This window comes from Numida meleagris, chromosome Z (assembly GCF_002078875.1).
Source record: "Numida meleagris isolate 19003 breed g44 Domestic line chromosome Z, NumMel1.0, whole genome shotgun sequence".
NCBI classification, from domain to species: domain Eukaryota; kingdom Metazoa; phylum Chordata; class Aves; order Galliformes; family Numididae; genus Numida; species Numida meleagris.
The window spans coordinates 24821928-24836614 of NC_034438.1; positions in this window are offsets into that span (position 1 = coordinate 24821928).

A 14687-nucleotide genomic window follows, 5' to 3' on the forward strand; every position below is an offset into this window, starting at 1 on the left:
AGAAGTAAAACATCCTGTTGCAAGCACAGAACTTGTTAACCAACCAATAATGTATATAAATCTGTAATAGCTAGGAGAATGCTAGTTGGCCCTGTCAGAAAGTATGCCAAGACCTGTTGTAATAGTTAAACACTACAGATTAGTGGTTTAATGTACTGGCAAACGTGTAGCCCATGGGTTGTAGTTTGCTTTGCCGTGGGAGAAGGCTGAGTTGTCAGTCCTTCTTCTCACCAGGGGAGAAGTGACGACAGCTGAAGATTTACTTGTCTGTCACACTTCCCTGCTATGGATGAGAAAGGAGTCCAAGGGGAGGATTAAATAAGTAGAATGACTGAAAGGAGTTATGTGGGGAGGAGGCTGAGGTAGAGCTTTCCAAAAGCTAACCTGCCTGGAAGAGAAAGAAACTTCCAAACAGCCAGGAGTATGTGGAGGACAAGGAGATGAGCAAGTGGGAGGAGAACGACAATAGAATAGGTCTGCAGGAAAAATAGATGGATGTAAGATGGCAGGAGCCAGGAGCAATGCAGGGGGACCACTGGAGACTGGGAGTATGATCACAGCCAGCACAGAGCACCAACATACAAGGTGCCTTGAGTCTCTGGAGCACTTTTCATGTGGCCTCTATTTCAAAATACTCATCAAGATTTAAGCATAAGAACAAAAAGCAGATGATCCAGGTGTGCAATGCCAGTGATTAACATGCTTTTGAATCAGATTTTATCCCAGTTTCACTGCTATCTGCTTAAGCTACTGCAGTAGTTGAGAGCTATTCTCATGAAGCTGCTTTATAGCACGTCGTTCTTGCAGTGCAGTGTTTTGTCCTCTGTATGCAGGAGCTGGGTCAGGAGTCTGCATTGCCTCTCCAGCACTCCCTATGGAAGGTTAGGACCACCCAGGTAGGAGAGGGCACTTATGGGAAGGGAAAACTGGTGTGCGTGGGGAGAAGAATTGGGGATGGGGATTTTAGAAAAGTTCATTTGAATCAAAGACCTATTGTGCTCACATTTCCTCAGCTTCTCAAATCAAAACAGATCAGCCTGTGTGTACATGTGCATGTGTAAATACAGGTGTATACCTACAAAACACTCCCTGCCCTCATCTCTAGCTGTCCTTTGCAACACCTGTGTATGCTAAGCACGCTGCTTGAACTCGCTTGCTGACAAAGATTCTGTATGAAGCTACATAAGGCAGGACAGATGTGCATTGGAAATGAATAAATCTTCCCAATCTCAGCTGTGAGGTAGAGTTGTACTATAAAATTAAATATAGATGATCTTTCAAGGTCCCTTCCAATCCCTGACATTTGGTGATTCTGTGATTCTGCAATCCTCAAGAGTCCTACATTCTTGGGAAGGATGCAGGAGATTTTTTTAACAGTAGACTGGGGAGAATTGCCAAGTCTCTATAACATATTGTGGCTAGATCCTAATTTCTGCTCATGGCCTGAGCTGGCTGAAAGCTGTGTGGGAGTCAACATGATACTAAATGTGAGGCATTAAGCCTGGTTGAGGATCAGAGCATGTTAACTGAAGCAGTAGCAGCTTGCACTTAAACTGTACTAACCCAAGTGTGGTGCTGCCTGTTGGCTTGGGGCAGGAGGACTCACTTCTCTCTGACACGTGGCAGACAGCTCAGCACAGGGCTTGCAATAACTTACTTTTAACTGATCAGATACGTTAACAAAATATTTTAAGAATGTGGATTTGGAAAGTCTGATTTTGCACCTTAACGTTAAGATTTAAGTACGGCCCAAGTCTGTTCATCTGGCTGAAGTATCCATGTGATGTCCACTGAAATGTTTCCCAGAAATCCAGTGGTTTCTGGTGTATCTGTTCTTATATCAGGTCCATAAGGGGAGGATTCATGCTGTGCATTGGTATAGAGAGTCTTGTGTATACAAGGCAATTTTGCTGAGCAATGGCTTCAGTACAGAGTCACACAGGTATCAGATTTAATTTGTATTTTCCCTTATACTACGACAGCAAGTGGCTACAGAAGAAATTTGTGGCACAGGAAGGAAACAAATCCTTCTCTTCCAGAGCCTTGAACAGCACTCAGATCGTTGGACCACCTTTTCTCAGTGACTAGAATGAAACATAGGAAAATTTATTTAAAATCAGATAATGCTGACATCTGAAGATACCACAGAAGTATTTTCTTGTTCAGCCTGACAGTCTTTAAGTTTTGCTAATACTACAGATGTGATAATCTGCCCCTTACAGTCCTTCCCCTCATACTTACTGGAGACCTGGAGTACATGCAGGGTCCCCAGTCTCATTGATAGTACAGTGACATGCCATGCAGCCTGCACCCCACAACCCGCTGCCCAGCTGAGGGTAAGCTCAGCTGTGTCTGTGAGGCCAATGGGGAACATACATACACTTTCTTTCTCACCTTCAGCTGTATCAAAGGAAACAAGACATTTCAACAATACAGGCACACATGAACTAGTGGATGAATTAACACTTTGTTCTTGGTTAGAACCTAACCAATAATTTCAGCCTTGCATTCTCTTTTTTTTTTTCTTAATGTCTGTTCTGAAAGGGCTTAAGAAACAGTCTTTAATTAACTAGTAAATAAAGTCTCTTGCCACTGAGTAGGAGATTCGGATGATCCCTTTAATTACTGGAACCAGATTTAAGTTTGATTGCAAATACCAGTTTGCTCTCTGTTAAAGCGATGTGATGTACTGGTAAAGTGTTATGAAAAACTTTCATTTGCAACATCTTTTCATTCCAACTGAAGCTGCTATTACCAAAGGAAAAACTTGTTTAAGTTCATGTATCTGTGTAGTGCTGTTTTTTGAACTGTAAAGGCAAGTGAAATTGGATTCATATGATGGCTCACGAAATTTAAAGCAGCCTTCTTTTTATGGCTGATTTCTCCTTATTATGTGATTAATGCCTTGCAGTGTGTCTTTACAGTTCAACCGTACAAGCAGGAAGTTAACCAAGAGCCTTGTTAGATCGAATGGATGCTCAGGGTCAATGTCTGTAAGTAGTTCCAAAAACTTCCTATTGAATAACATTTTTCTAGGACTCCAGGTGGTGAGCTTCTTTTCTTGCCTCTCAAGTAAGCACCAAAGGTTGTCAATGTACTGCTACTTTCCTCCCATGCTTTGGGGCCCCTGCGTAGATATATATAAAATTATGTTAATCCTGCTCCTCTCAAAGCCCCTCCTTGTTGGAACCATCTGGTTTAAATTTTGCTTACCTGCTTAGAGTGAAACAAGTCTTCTCTGCCTGACTGCGTAAGGAAGTCACAAGTCATTAACAGCTTATGTTAAAATACCTAGTGGGAATATGCACTTTGCTTACACTGGTATGTTTTCCTAAGGTGGGAAAAAAAAAATTGCATTGAATGTTACAAATTGAGAATGATGACTGAGTTGTGAAGATAGCTGTAGGACTCTGCCCTGTCCCCCAAATCATTTATAGTTGCCTGGAGAAAGTCCAAATTAATGTAAAATAAATCCATTCCAAACACCAGATCTCCTCCAGCAGCAGCTTCCCTGGTTTCAGTTGCTTGCTCTCAAGGCCAGAAGTTGTTAGAACAGGTTTGACCAGTTACTGCAATTCAGAGAACAGTTTAAATAGTTATATACTAGCATTGTTAGATGAATCTGAGTGACAATACCCTTATTGCCCCAGTCACCAGCACAATGCACAAGAATGAAACTTTACTTCTGTTTAAAGAGCTATGAAGAGGCGCTGGTGCCTGGGATTAGCCCAACTGGGCTAATGGTCAGCAGCAGTACTGCCCAAATCCACAACCTACAAGCATGGGACTGAGAAGAGTTTAGTGAGCAGGAGGAAAATATGTAATTGAAACAGCTGTGAAGTAACATGATAATTTTTCTTTAGGGGAGTGCTCTCACTCCTGCTTTTTCTGTTACTTGAGGGTATCTCTCAGCCAGCTCTGCTCTTGAATGCAACCTGAAAACAGATAGTAAGTAATGGACTGTGCTAAAGAAAGCTTTCAGCTCCTACTAATGGGCAAATTGTGGAAGGAAAAGACAAGATCAATGAGTACTGGGGGATAGGAAGGGAACAGAGAGGGGCATTCAGAACTAAATGGTGGGGAACATTGCAAAAGGAGGAGAACCAGGCCTGCTGGCTTCACATCAGAGCAAGGATTAATGGCTGCAGTATCTCTTGCTATTATGAAATAAAACGAATGCAAGATTCATTTCTTATTGTTCTAATACCATACGTCTAGATATTCAGTCCCACAGAACAAGGTCTGCCTGGTGTATGGAGATGTTCCAACATGGAACAAAAGATGATTCTTATGCCCCGAGGAAAATGTCTAGCACAGAGGAACAAACACTGAGGACTGTTAGATGTCAGAGTGAAAGAAATTAATGCGAAGATGAGATGCAAATACATTTGGTAACTGCTTTTACCCTGTTGTAGAGGGGTTATGATCATCAGGACAGAGCTACTGATTCTTAAAGACTCATTTTGAAGTCTACGGCCAAGTACCCAATTGTGTGAGTTTCTTGGGACTTGATGGGAGTGTCCTATTCTCTACGATCATCTGAGACCCAGCTGCTCAAAGCAAAAGCAGGTCAGAGGATATGTCAGCCTCTGCTGCCATAGTGTGTGCCACTGATTTTATCTTAGAGATCTCTACAGCAAATCCTCATGTTTTAATATGTTATTCCATATTTCATATGGCAAATGTTGAAGTGAACTTTGATTTCAAAGTAACTATGATCAAGATTTCACTGGAGGAAGAAAAAGAGATAGCTGAAACTGATTTCCTTAGATGAATTGCAGAAAGATTGATGTCTTAGGCTTAGAATTCATAGGTACCTGGTTAGAATTGACTGAAGACTGTTGCTTATCATGCAGCAGGAACAGGGAAGTGATTGTCCCTCTCTACTCTGCCCTTGTGAGCACCCATCTGGAGTACTGCATCCAGGTCTGGGGCGCTCAATACAAGAAAGATGTGGAGCTGTTGGAGAGGGTGCAGAGAAGGGCCACAGAGATGATCAGAGGGCTGGAGCACCTCTCCTATGAAGATAGGCTGAGGGAGCTGGGCTTGTTCAGCCTGAAGAAAAGAAGGCTGCAAGGAGATCTCATTGCAGCCTTCTAATATTTTAAAGGGGATTATAAAAAGAAGGGGAATCAACTTTTTACAAGGATAGATAGTGCTAGGACAAGGGGGAATGGTTTTAAGTTCAAGGAGGGAAGGTTTAGATTGGATGTCAGGGGAAAGTTCTTTACTATAAGAGTGGTGAAGTGCTGGCACAGGCTGCCCAGAGAGGCTGTGGATGCTCTGTCCCTGGAAGTGTTCAAGGCCAGGTTGTATGGGGCCCTGGGAAACCTGGTCTAGCACCAGATCTGGAGGATGCTGGCCCTGCCTGTGGCAGGGGGTTGGAACTTGATGATTATTGGGGTCCCTTCCAACCCAAGCCATTCTATGATATACAAGCTGAAAATGGATTTCCCTATAAGCTACTGTCCATATTGCAGAACTGCATGAAAGTTCTCAAACCGTAGGTATGTGAAGAAGTAAGTCACTGTAGATAACAGATTACTCCACATCAGCTGGTCTGCAGGTTCCCATGCCTGTTCCTCCTTTGTGCTAAGCGTGAGGTAGTTTGAAATTGCATCCTTTGATGAAAACGGATGAACCAGTTCACATTTGCCAAATTATATTATGGGATGAAAATGCATAAAGGTATAGTTCTGATGACTGCTAGGATGTTATTCAGTGGTTACTTGTAATAAGTCCCTGTCTGCAGTATCAAGCAGAGAGGAAGAGTTAATGGCTATGGCAGCTGCACTGTGCTGTGTTGCATTGCATTGCTCTCTCACATAAAGGAATTGATAGCAGTAGGACACTGAGTACTTAGTGCTTCAGATATATCTTTTCTTGGCTAGAGGGAAGATGAGTGCTTCTAGAGTTTTTAATCCAGGTTACTTTGAGAATATCAGACAGCAGTCTCAACAATGCCAGCTTCTGTCTCATTAACATACAGGGTGCTACTGCCATTAAACCTAAGCTTCATACAAAGAAAAACACAAGAATTCCTCAGATCTTCAAATCTTTTAAGAAATTGCAACTATTTCCATTTAAGAAATTTGCTCTTGCTCAGCTCTATCCTAGCAGTCATCAGGCTGGCTAGATAACCTATTAGTCTTTGCTTTTGGCCTGAAGCAAAATTTGAGTTGCTCAGTAATGTCAGGAGAACCACACTAAAACAAACATCCACTTCTGATGTCATTCTCTGAGGCTTTCCTTTGTGTGTGAAGTATTCAAAGTCCATCTGAAAGTTGGGGTGACTTCTTTAGGCAGAGGCTTTTGCCTTCGTGTTTGGAAAAGATGATTACAAGGATTATCACTTGAAGGGACAAGATGTTGATTCTCTTTCTGTTTCCACCAGCAAGGATCAGGACTAATTCTACTGACTTTAAGGATTTAGTCACTATAAGGGAAGAATCTGTTTGAAAAGGTGCCCATGAAGTTGTGGCAGCATTTTGATGCCGATTAGCACTGCTGAACATTAGAAATCTGCTGTTGCCAGCAAGTTGCTTTCTAGAATTAGCGAGAGTGCTTTGAGTACTGCAGCGATCAAGAGTTCACTTGCATCATGAATAGGTTTTCAAATAATAGATATTTAATAAAATTTATACCAGAATATTTCCCTGACCTTTTGAAAATCCACTTCTTCTATTCTGTTTTGCTTACATATTCTTAAAGCATTGATCTTTATACTGGAGTTTAACATTTCACTTCCTATCTTACTTCCGTCCTGTCAAATACAATTTCAAATAACTGGAGCCACTTGTCTTTCATGATCAAAGTGATACAGACTTGTGTTCTCAAGCTTTCTTGGCAATGCGTCAAGAACAACCCCTTCTTGTGTGTAATATATAATAATATGACTTGTGTGGACTATATTTGTTTGAAGAGAGGATAGCTGTGTAGGTTTTCAGGAGCTCTTCAGGTGTAGTTTAAAGGATATGAGGAAAACTAAAATCGTACTCAGAGATTTTGCCTCACCACAGACAAGCAACATAAATTCATATATTATAAGGTCATGTAGGACCTTTATGATCCTGTGTTTTGACTGGTTATATAATTCAAGCCACAGAAATGTACTTCAGTATTTCTTCCAGTGAGGAGAGTTGCTTATGCCTTTCATGAGCTTTCCCATTAGTGATAATTTCTTAGTAATTTATTTACATTCGATGGCAGACAAATAAAATGCAGAGTGAATTTACCGGTCATTTTCTTGATTTCATATGCTGTGGGGTCGGTGACCTACAAACTCCTTTGTGATCCCTGTGTTGTGAGAAGAATTCTAGGGCTGAAGTCATGGTGCTCTCTGAGTCTCAAGAAAATCTACAGGTCAATAACCTTTTATTTCTGACCTTTTAACTGGCTCTAGCGGGCCATGAAGTCCTAAATGCCAGTTCTTTCAGATTCCTGGGAAGCTTCATGCCTCTTGAATCTAATTCTCTCTGAGAGTTTTGCTCTCATATATTCAGGTCACTGATATTGTAAAAGCAACTCGCAGCCATGTGTGAGGGGAAGCTTTGGGGCACTGAGTGTTATGCAGCTTGTGCTACAGGAAGAATTCAGGGCAGTCGTGTAACTCAGGAATTGTGCCTCTCTCTGGGAGTAACTCACCACTACGTCTAACCTAACCGTGCCTTGCCAGGGAGAAGAAATCTAATGTAGACTCCTCATTTGTTTTACAGGGATGAGGCCAGTGAATCCATCAGGCACAGACAAGCTTCTCTCCCACTCTTCTTTGTTCTCCATTATAAACTTTAGCACTTGCTTCTTAGTCACCCTATCTTTCTCCTTCTTTCTAAGAACAGCCTGCCTAATTGTGCTAAAATCAACTGGCTATTTTCTTAATCGTTGTATTAATTTATATTCTGCATACTTCCACAAATGTTACAAATTGCCTCAGGCCCATTTTGGAGAAAATGTCAAGCACAAATTGACTTTGAGGGAAGGATGGTGAAACTCTAATTGCTTTCAATACTAGCAGTACTGGGGATAAATTAATGAAGAGGAAGGCCACACAGAAGAATAAACATGCTTTTTTCCCCCCAAACATATCAAGAGACAGCTCATTTCTTTTTCAAAAACTGTCTTGAATTCAGATGAGACCTTCTATTTTTTTTTTTTTCCTAAACTCCGGTAAGTGTAACGGAAGTCAGAAGTTATTGAAAAGGCCGAAAATGGGATCTGACCTTCATGAATGTCAGTAAAGAAACCCTCAGCCTACCATCAGCCTTGAGTCTCCCAGAGAAGGGAAGAGCTGATGGAAACAGCAGTTATCTATCTGCACTAATTGCTCCAAGTGACTTTCCAAGTGAGAGTATGGGGAGTTGTCCCACAGCAGACACCTCAGATACCCTACTCATGACTTAGCCTTCCAGTGAGTGAGGCTGTGAGCCCCACTGGTGTTGCAGAAGAAGACTGCTCTGCAAAGCAAAGAGGAACCAATGCACTTGAATGCATTCAGGTGTACCGCAAGTGCTTTCTAAGTGCCTGAAAAGCCTCAGTGTTGGAACAGAGGGAGAAGTGTTGTTCAGAGCTGTGTCTAGTGGTTTGGAGCAGATTACCAGTAGTCAGTTGCTCTGCCCTCTTTCAGTAGAAGTGTGTGTGAGATACTGTGCAATCAGCCTCGCACTGATGAGGGATTTCTTGACATTTGATAAATTGTTACACATCTGTGTATTTCAAAGTTGATGCATCCCTCATCTTTGTAATTTAAGTAAGGCAGTACACGTGTTGAGCTGAGTTCTGGAAATTCAGAATAAGTTATTGCTGCCACTGAAGGAGGCTGTGGGATGTCTGTTGGATGTTTCTGAGAATAGGCTAGACAAACATCTGTCAGGAATGGTTTGGTTAGAGCTGAGCCTGCCTTGGGGCAGGAGGATGAATGAGGTGACCCCTTGCAGTCCCTTCCAGCAGTAATTTGTACAATCCTCTGCTTCTTTTCTGGAATGCAGACAATGTCCATTTTGCACAGAAAAAATCATGAGTTCAGTGTTGCAGGAAAACCTGAATTCCCCAAGCATCAGTTTTGGTGCACCAAAACGTGTACCCTGGTGCATTGTGAAACTGTGCTTAGTTCCATTCTGACGAGAAGTTCATTCAGTGTAATTACTGCTTTCAGTGCAGTTGTTCCTGATGGCTTGTAAGGAAAAAGGCAGTTGGCTTCACTAGGAGTGTTAGGAGCCTGGAGTCAGACTGACAGTTCCACACACTATTAAATTGCCTCTTGTGGTTATCTGCAGAGTCTCTGGTCGTGAGGCTCAAGCAGACCAAGTTTCTAGGGTTGCAGTTCTGGGTTCTGGGTCGCGAGAGAATGTAGTAGACTAATGAATTGATTTTTTCAGGTTTGACTATTTGGGTCATGGGAAGCCAGTTAGATTCTAGGGAATGTTTCAGGGCCACGGGATCCTAAAGCATCTATGGCCCTTTTGTGATGGTACATTGCACTAACAGCCTGAGGGAGTCTCAGCTGTGACAGTTCTACCCTATCTTTCCTCCCTGCTCTGAACAGAGAACATGCTGGGACAGACTAGAATGGGCAGCAGCCTGTCCATTGCTGTCCAGGCTTATCATTACAATCCTTGGGCCAGCTCAGGTCAGAGGATGTTTGGATTCATCCATCCTCTTCTTACAGGTGCACAGACCACCACATTTTGTTCCCCCGAGGAACAGATCTATCTTGTTCTTGTTCTCCATGCTGTCTCAAGGGATGAATCTTCTTGTGAACATTCCTGAAATAAGCTGGATCTATGTCACATAGGTGCCAGTGTAAAATAATCACTAATTATGATTTGGTTTTGAATTTTAATATGCTATGATTTTTATTTTTTAATACAGTTAGGTATAACTTATACTGGTCTTGTCTGATGCTTATGCAGACAGACTCTAAATGAAAGCCTGCTGAAATTTACAGTAATTTCCATGGGCTTTGGAGGGATGTCAGGAACTTTCCTATGTGAGATACTGCTGCCTCATAGGAAAGGGCCTGTGTTTTGACTTTAAGGGCTTGCACACCCAGCCAATTAGACTTTATTTGCACGACAAGCTAAATGTTGTCAGTGAAGTATAAGTATAAGCTTCTGCCCTTCTCAGAGAGAATTCTTAATAAGGCTGAGTTGGAAAATTTTCCTGTCACGAGAAATGTTATTATAAAACACTGATTTGTTGAAAAAGAAATTTTTCGGAGAAACTTATCACCTGCATTCAATGCATAGCTGGGAAAGGCCTGTCACAGAGGACTAAGGCTTCAGGAGAGGGTGACAGAGAGAAACAGGAAAATGAAATAAGCTGAAAATAAGGGTAATGAAGCACTGGAACAGGTTGCCCAGAGATGTGGTGGATGCCTCATTCCTGGAGACATTCAAAGTTAGGCTGGTCCAGGCTCTAGGCATCTTGGTCTAGCTGTAAGTGTCCCTGTTCATTGCAGGGGAGTTGGACTAGATGACCTTTCAAAATCCCTTCCAACTCAAATGATTTGATGATTCTATGAAATGGAGAAGAACATGAATCTAACTTCACTGACCGAAATGATTGGAACTAGATGCTCACAGAAAGAATTTAAGATTGGAGGATGTAAATGGTGAAGCCTGTCTTTGCATAATTGCAAGACACTGGGAAGAGAGAAGTTGTGCATGCTCAAACCAGCCCTGGCTCAGTGGTAAGGGTTCTCACTTGGAGGTCTTGAGTCTGGCCTCAGATCAGGAGTAACAAAAGCTGTAGTCTGGAAGGGTTTTCTTCTGAGTGATCTGAAGGGTGTCACTGGCAACGTGCACGTTCAGCTGCGACTTTTCATCAAATGTTTGTTCTAATTTAAAAAGAGAAGATTTTTCAAAACCATGTAGCTTCTTAAGAAGTGGGATTTGCATGCAGTGGCCAGCCCTGGGCTTGTTCCACTACTGCTGTCACATGCATCTGTCTGTGGTATCTTTCCCACTCTAGTGGTAGGGAGCCTTGTACTCCCTTTTTACTCTCCTCATCAGATTGTCAGATCATCAGATAACTTTCTTCTTCATTGCTCTTGGGTGTGGTGATGCCATATAAAAAAGGACTATTAGCGATTTTGACACAAGGGCAGTGCATCAGTGTGACCTACCTGGGCAAGAAAACAGAACCTGTTCATAACAGGCAAGTTATTTGTAAATGAGAACATACTAAGACTGGGAAATCTCCATTTCTCTTCCAAGCTGCAAGGTGAGTGCACTTCTGTGGCTACCTGCCCCTCAGGCACTGGCCCACCAACCTGCTTGCTTCTGATCTCAAACTTTAGTCCCTTTCCCACAAGGTCAGAGAAGACATTTCAATAGCCTAGTGATGTATGCAGGGTGTGTTGACAAGAAATTAAAGCTTTTGGAAGGAAGAATTTTTGTCTGAAATTATAGCCATGTCATATGGTGGCCTAATTATCGGATATCCTTCACTATATATGATCCTTGTTGATACTTTTGTGCTATGTTTTATGTAACTGAAAGACAGAAAAAGCATATCCGTTTTTCCACCCTAAGTGTACTCGGCAGCAGCAAAACAGTTTGCAGTACGAATCTGAGAAGTGATGTGTTACCAATAAGGCAACAGCATGGATCAATACGTGTTTGATTTCCAGCTGGCTTTATAGTGACACCTTAAAACACAATATTGATGGGCCTACAGTTAATGATTCATCATTCCCAAGTGCATTTTTTTTCTGATATCAAATAATAGAATAAAAACTGTAATGGTAAAGGTTATAGTCAAAGTTATCTTTGACATATTTCTGCACATTTCTCTTCTTGATAAAATATTTTTTGCCCAAGAGACTTCTCCATAATTCCAGGTTTAACAATAAAGAGACAGGCAAAATGTCACAAGGAAAATGCAGGCTCAGCAGTACAAGAAAAGCCATGAGAAATGCATGTTTCTGCATGAGAGAGCTTATGTGTGGTATACATGTTCACACCATATGGATGAGTTTCCAGAACACTGCAGGGTCTGATGGGGGCAAGGGGTGGGAGTTAAAACAGGACCAGGAGAGCTGATGCTTTGCTCTGGCACTTTGACAGTTTAGTACGAGCAGGTTAGGTTAGACATTTAACCTCAAGTTAAGTACCACAAATGGCACTGGCTAAATTGGGTTGAAATGAGAGTGGGAATAGAATATGCATGAAATAGGGTGCTGTGGGGTAGGGGAGAAGGAAATTGCTTGCTTAGATCTCTGAGCCACAGTTCCTGTCCACTTCAGTTGTAGCAGCTGAAGAGATTGTGATCCCACTCCTCCAGCCGCTCATTTCCCTCTTTTATAGGGAGAACTTTTGAGTGAGGATTCAGGCAGAGGGAGCTTTAATTCATCTCAACTACTACTGCCATTAAAACCAACAGGAAATGCAAATAAAAACTCTATACATCTTCAGACAGCCAAAAAAAAAAAAAAAAAAGCTATCCCTTTTCTATACAGAAGGACATACAACAAACTATAATTTTTCTAGTCGCTTTGAATAATTAAAATTGGCAAAATGGAGCTCTACCCAGCTCTGGAATTGTCTGTTTTATACTCTGCTGGTAAATGAGAAACTCGAACCCAAGTTACTCGCAGATTCACTTGCCTGCAAGACATGTACTATAGAGTCATCAGAAGTGACGTTAAAGGACAAACTATCTCATTCGTTCTAAAACTCCAATATGTTACACAGTGTGCCCTTTCTTCCAAATCACCTGATACAGTGTAATATGTCACCCTGAAAAATTTTTAGAGATTAAGATAGTAACTTGTTATTATCTGTGGAATGCAGGAAGCACAATGCCTAATCCTTTTAAAAAGCCTTCAAACCCGTACCAGTTTCCCATTATGTCATTCTTACTAAGACAAATGTGTCTCAGAGATAAGCCTTGGGGAAGAAGGTACAACTGCAAAATGAACAGTCTCAAATGTACAGAGTAACCTGTAGCCATTGCCTCTTCCTCACAGTTTCTGTGATTTATAATAACAGATCTTATACATTAGATCTCATATCCTTAAGATATGAAGACTGAAAGAAATGAAAATGTCATTTGTTTCGTATGCTGGTGACATGTATTTTTAAGTGGGTTCTGCTGCTCAGAGAAACAAGTTTTCTTTGACAGATTGCTCTGCTACTGTATTTGATTTCAGTTTCCCACTGAATAGCACCAAGTGAAATCTGTTATGCTTTAAGTTGTAAAATGACTATCTCTGGCTCTATCCTCGTATCAATCATCTCAGATCTTTTTTTCAGCTAGATGCTAAGAACAAAATGAATCCAGGGCACATATTTCAATCAGTTGCAGGCAAAACCCTGGGCAAGCAGACTTCTGCCCTTCATAAGCATCAACAAGGAGAAATGAGAGAATATGAATTAAAGTGGTTTCACCATGGATACTCAACATTTTTGTGTATTACAGATACTCTGCTTGCTCCCAGTGAAATGTCTTGTGAGGCAACCATTCACCATTACCTCAATGCAACCAGAATCATCCTGTTTTAGAACAGAAACCTACTCTCTGGAATAATGTGTCTCGTAGATTGCCAGAATTTTTATTTGTTCTCTTCAGATTTGTTTGTGCATCAGCTTGGAGAAAGTTCAGATAACTTTTTACTAGTAGAAAGCAGCAGGAAACCATCTTCATTTCAGTGAACCCAGCCTGGCGACTGCTGGAAAGTCTTGCTGCGTCGCAGCTTGAGGGCTGCGGAAGTGAGTGATCATACAAGGCATAGATTGTTCTTGGCTGCTGTCTGGCTTTGTTCACACTGGGAGATGGATAGAGGAGAGCTGCCAGATGACTGCAGAGGGTCAGCCCTGCAGACTTCTTTGTGCACGATGGGAACAAAATTTGAGGATGTTGCATAAAGCTGGAGTCATCAGCTGACATGATTATAAAGGGTCAGTCGAAAGGACAGACCTAAAGGAGTGATGTTTTCCTAAGCTCAGATAGGCTTTAATTGCCACAGGGGGAGGAACAATCCACACACACACCATTGCTCTCTACCTGTTCTCTGACTTCTAGTGACCCTTGGTGAGTCCAGGCTGGGCTTCCCTCCATCTCCTGGGCTGCATAAGAAGTGATCTAGGATGGTCTTGCTCCTATCAGTGGGTATCTGGCTTCCCTGCATGGTTTGCTGAGAGAGAGATATCTCTTTTAATATGGGTGAACAGATGCAGAAGCAGGCAACGAAGCACTGTTTTTCTCAGATGCAGAGATGGTATTATTGCAGTTGAGCTAATCAGAGTGGAACTGGAAATTTCATTTAATGGTGTTAGTTCTACCAAAATTTACCCATAAGTTGGTTTATGAGGCAAATGATTAAGCATCTTGTCATTTGGCAACAATCACTTTGATGATCTTTGCTTTTCTGGTTTTAGAACACTTCATGATTTCAAAGCGTCTTGAAGTAACTAAAGCAGAACAAAAAAGGTTGCTTTTTTTTTTTTTTTTTTTGGAGGTGGAGGTTTTCAGCTTTTTGTTGCACATTTTTCTCCTTGCCCTTCACCCACTGCAGACTTTGCGAATATTCTGAAGCTGTCACAAGAATCTTTTAAAATGTTTCATGCAAGTGGCTTATCTGCTCAGCAGCCATTACCTTCAGCCACATTTCTGTTTCTATTCTCTTTCCATTACTGTATATTTTTATTTTACTGTATCTCGTCCTTTCTGTGTTAGTGTAAGTACTG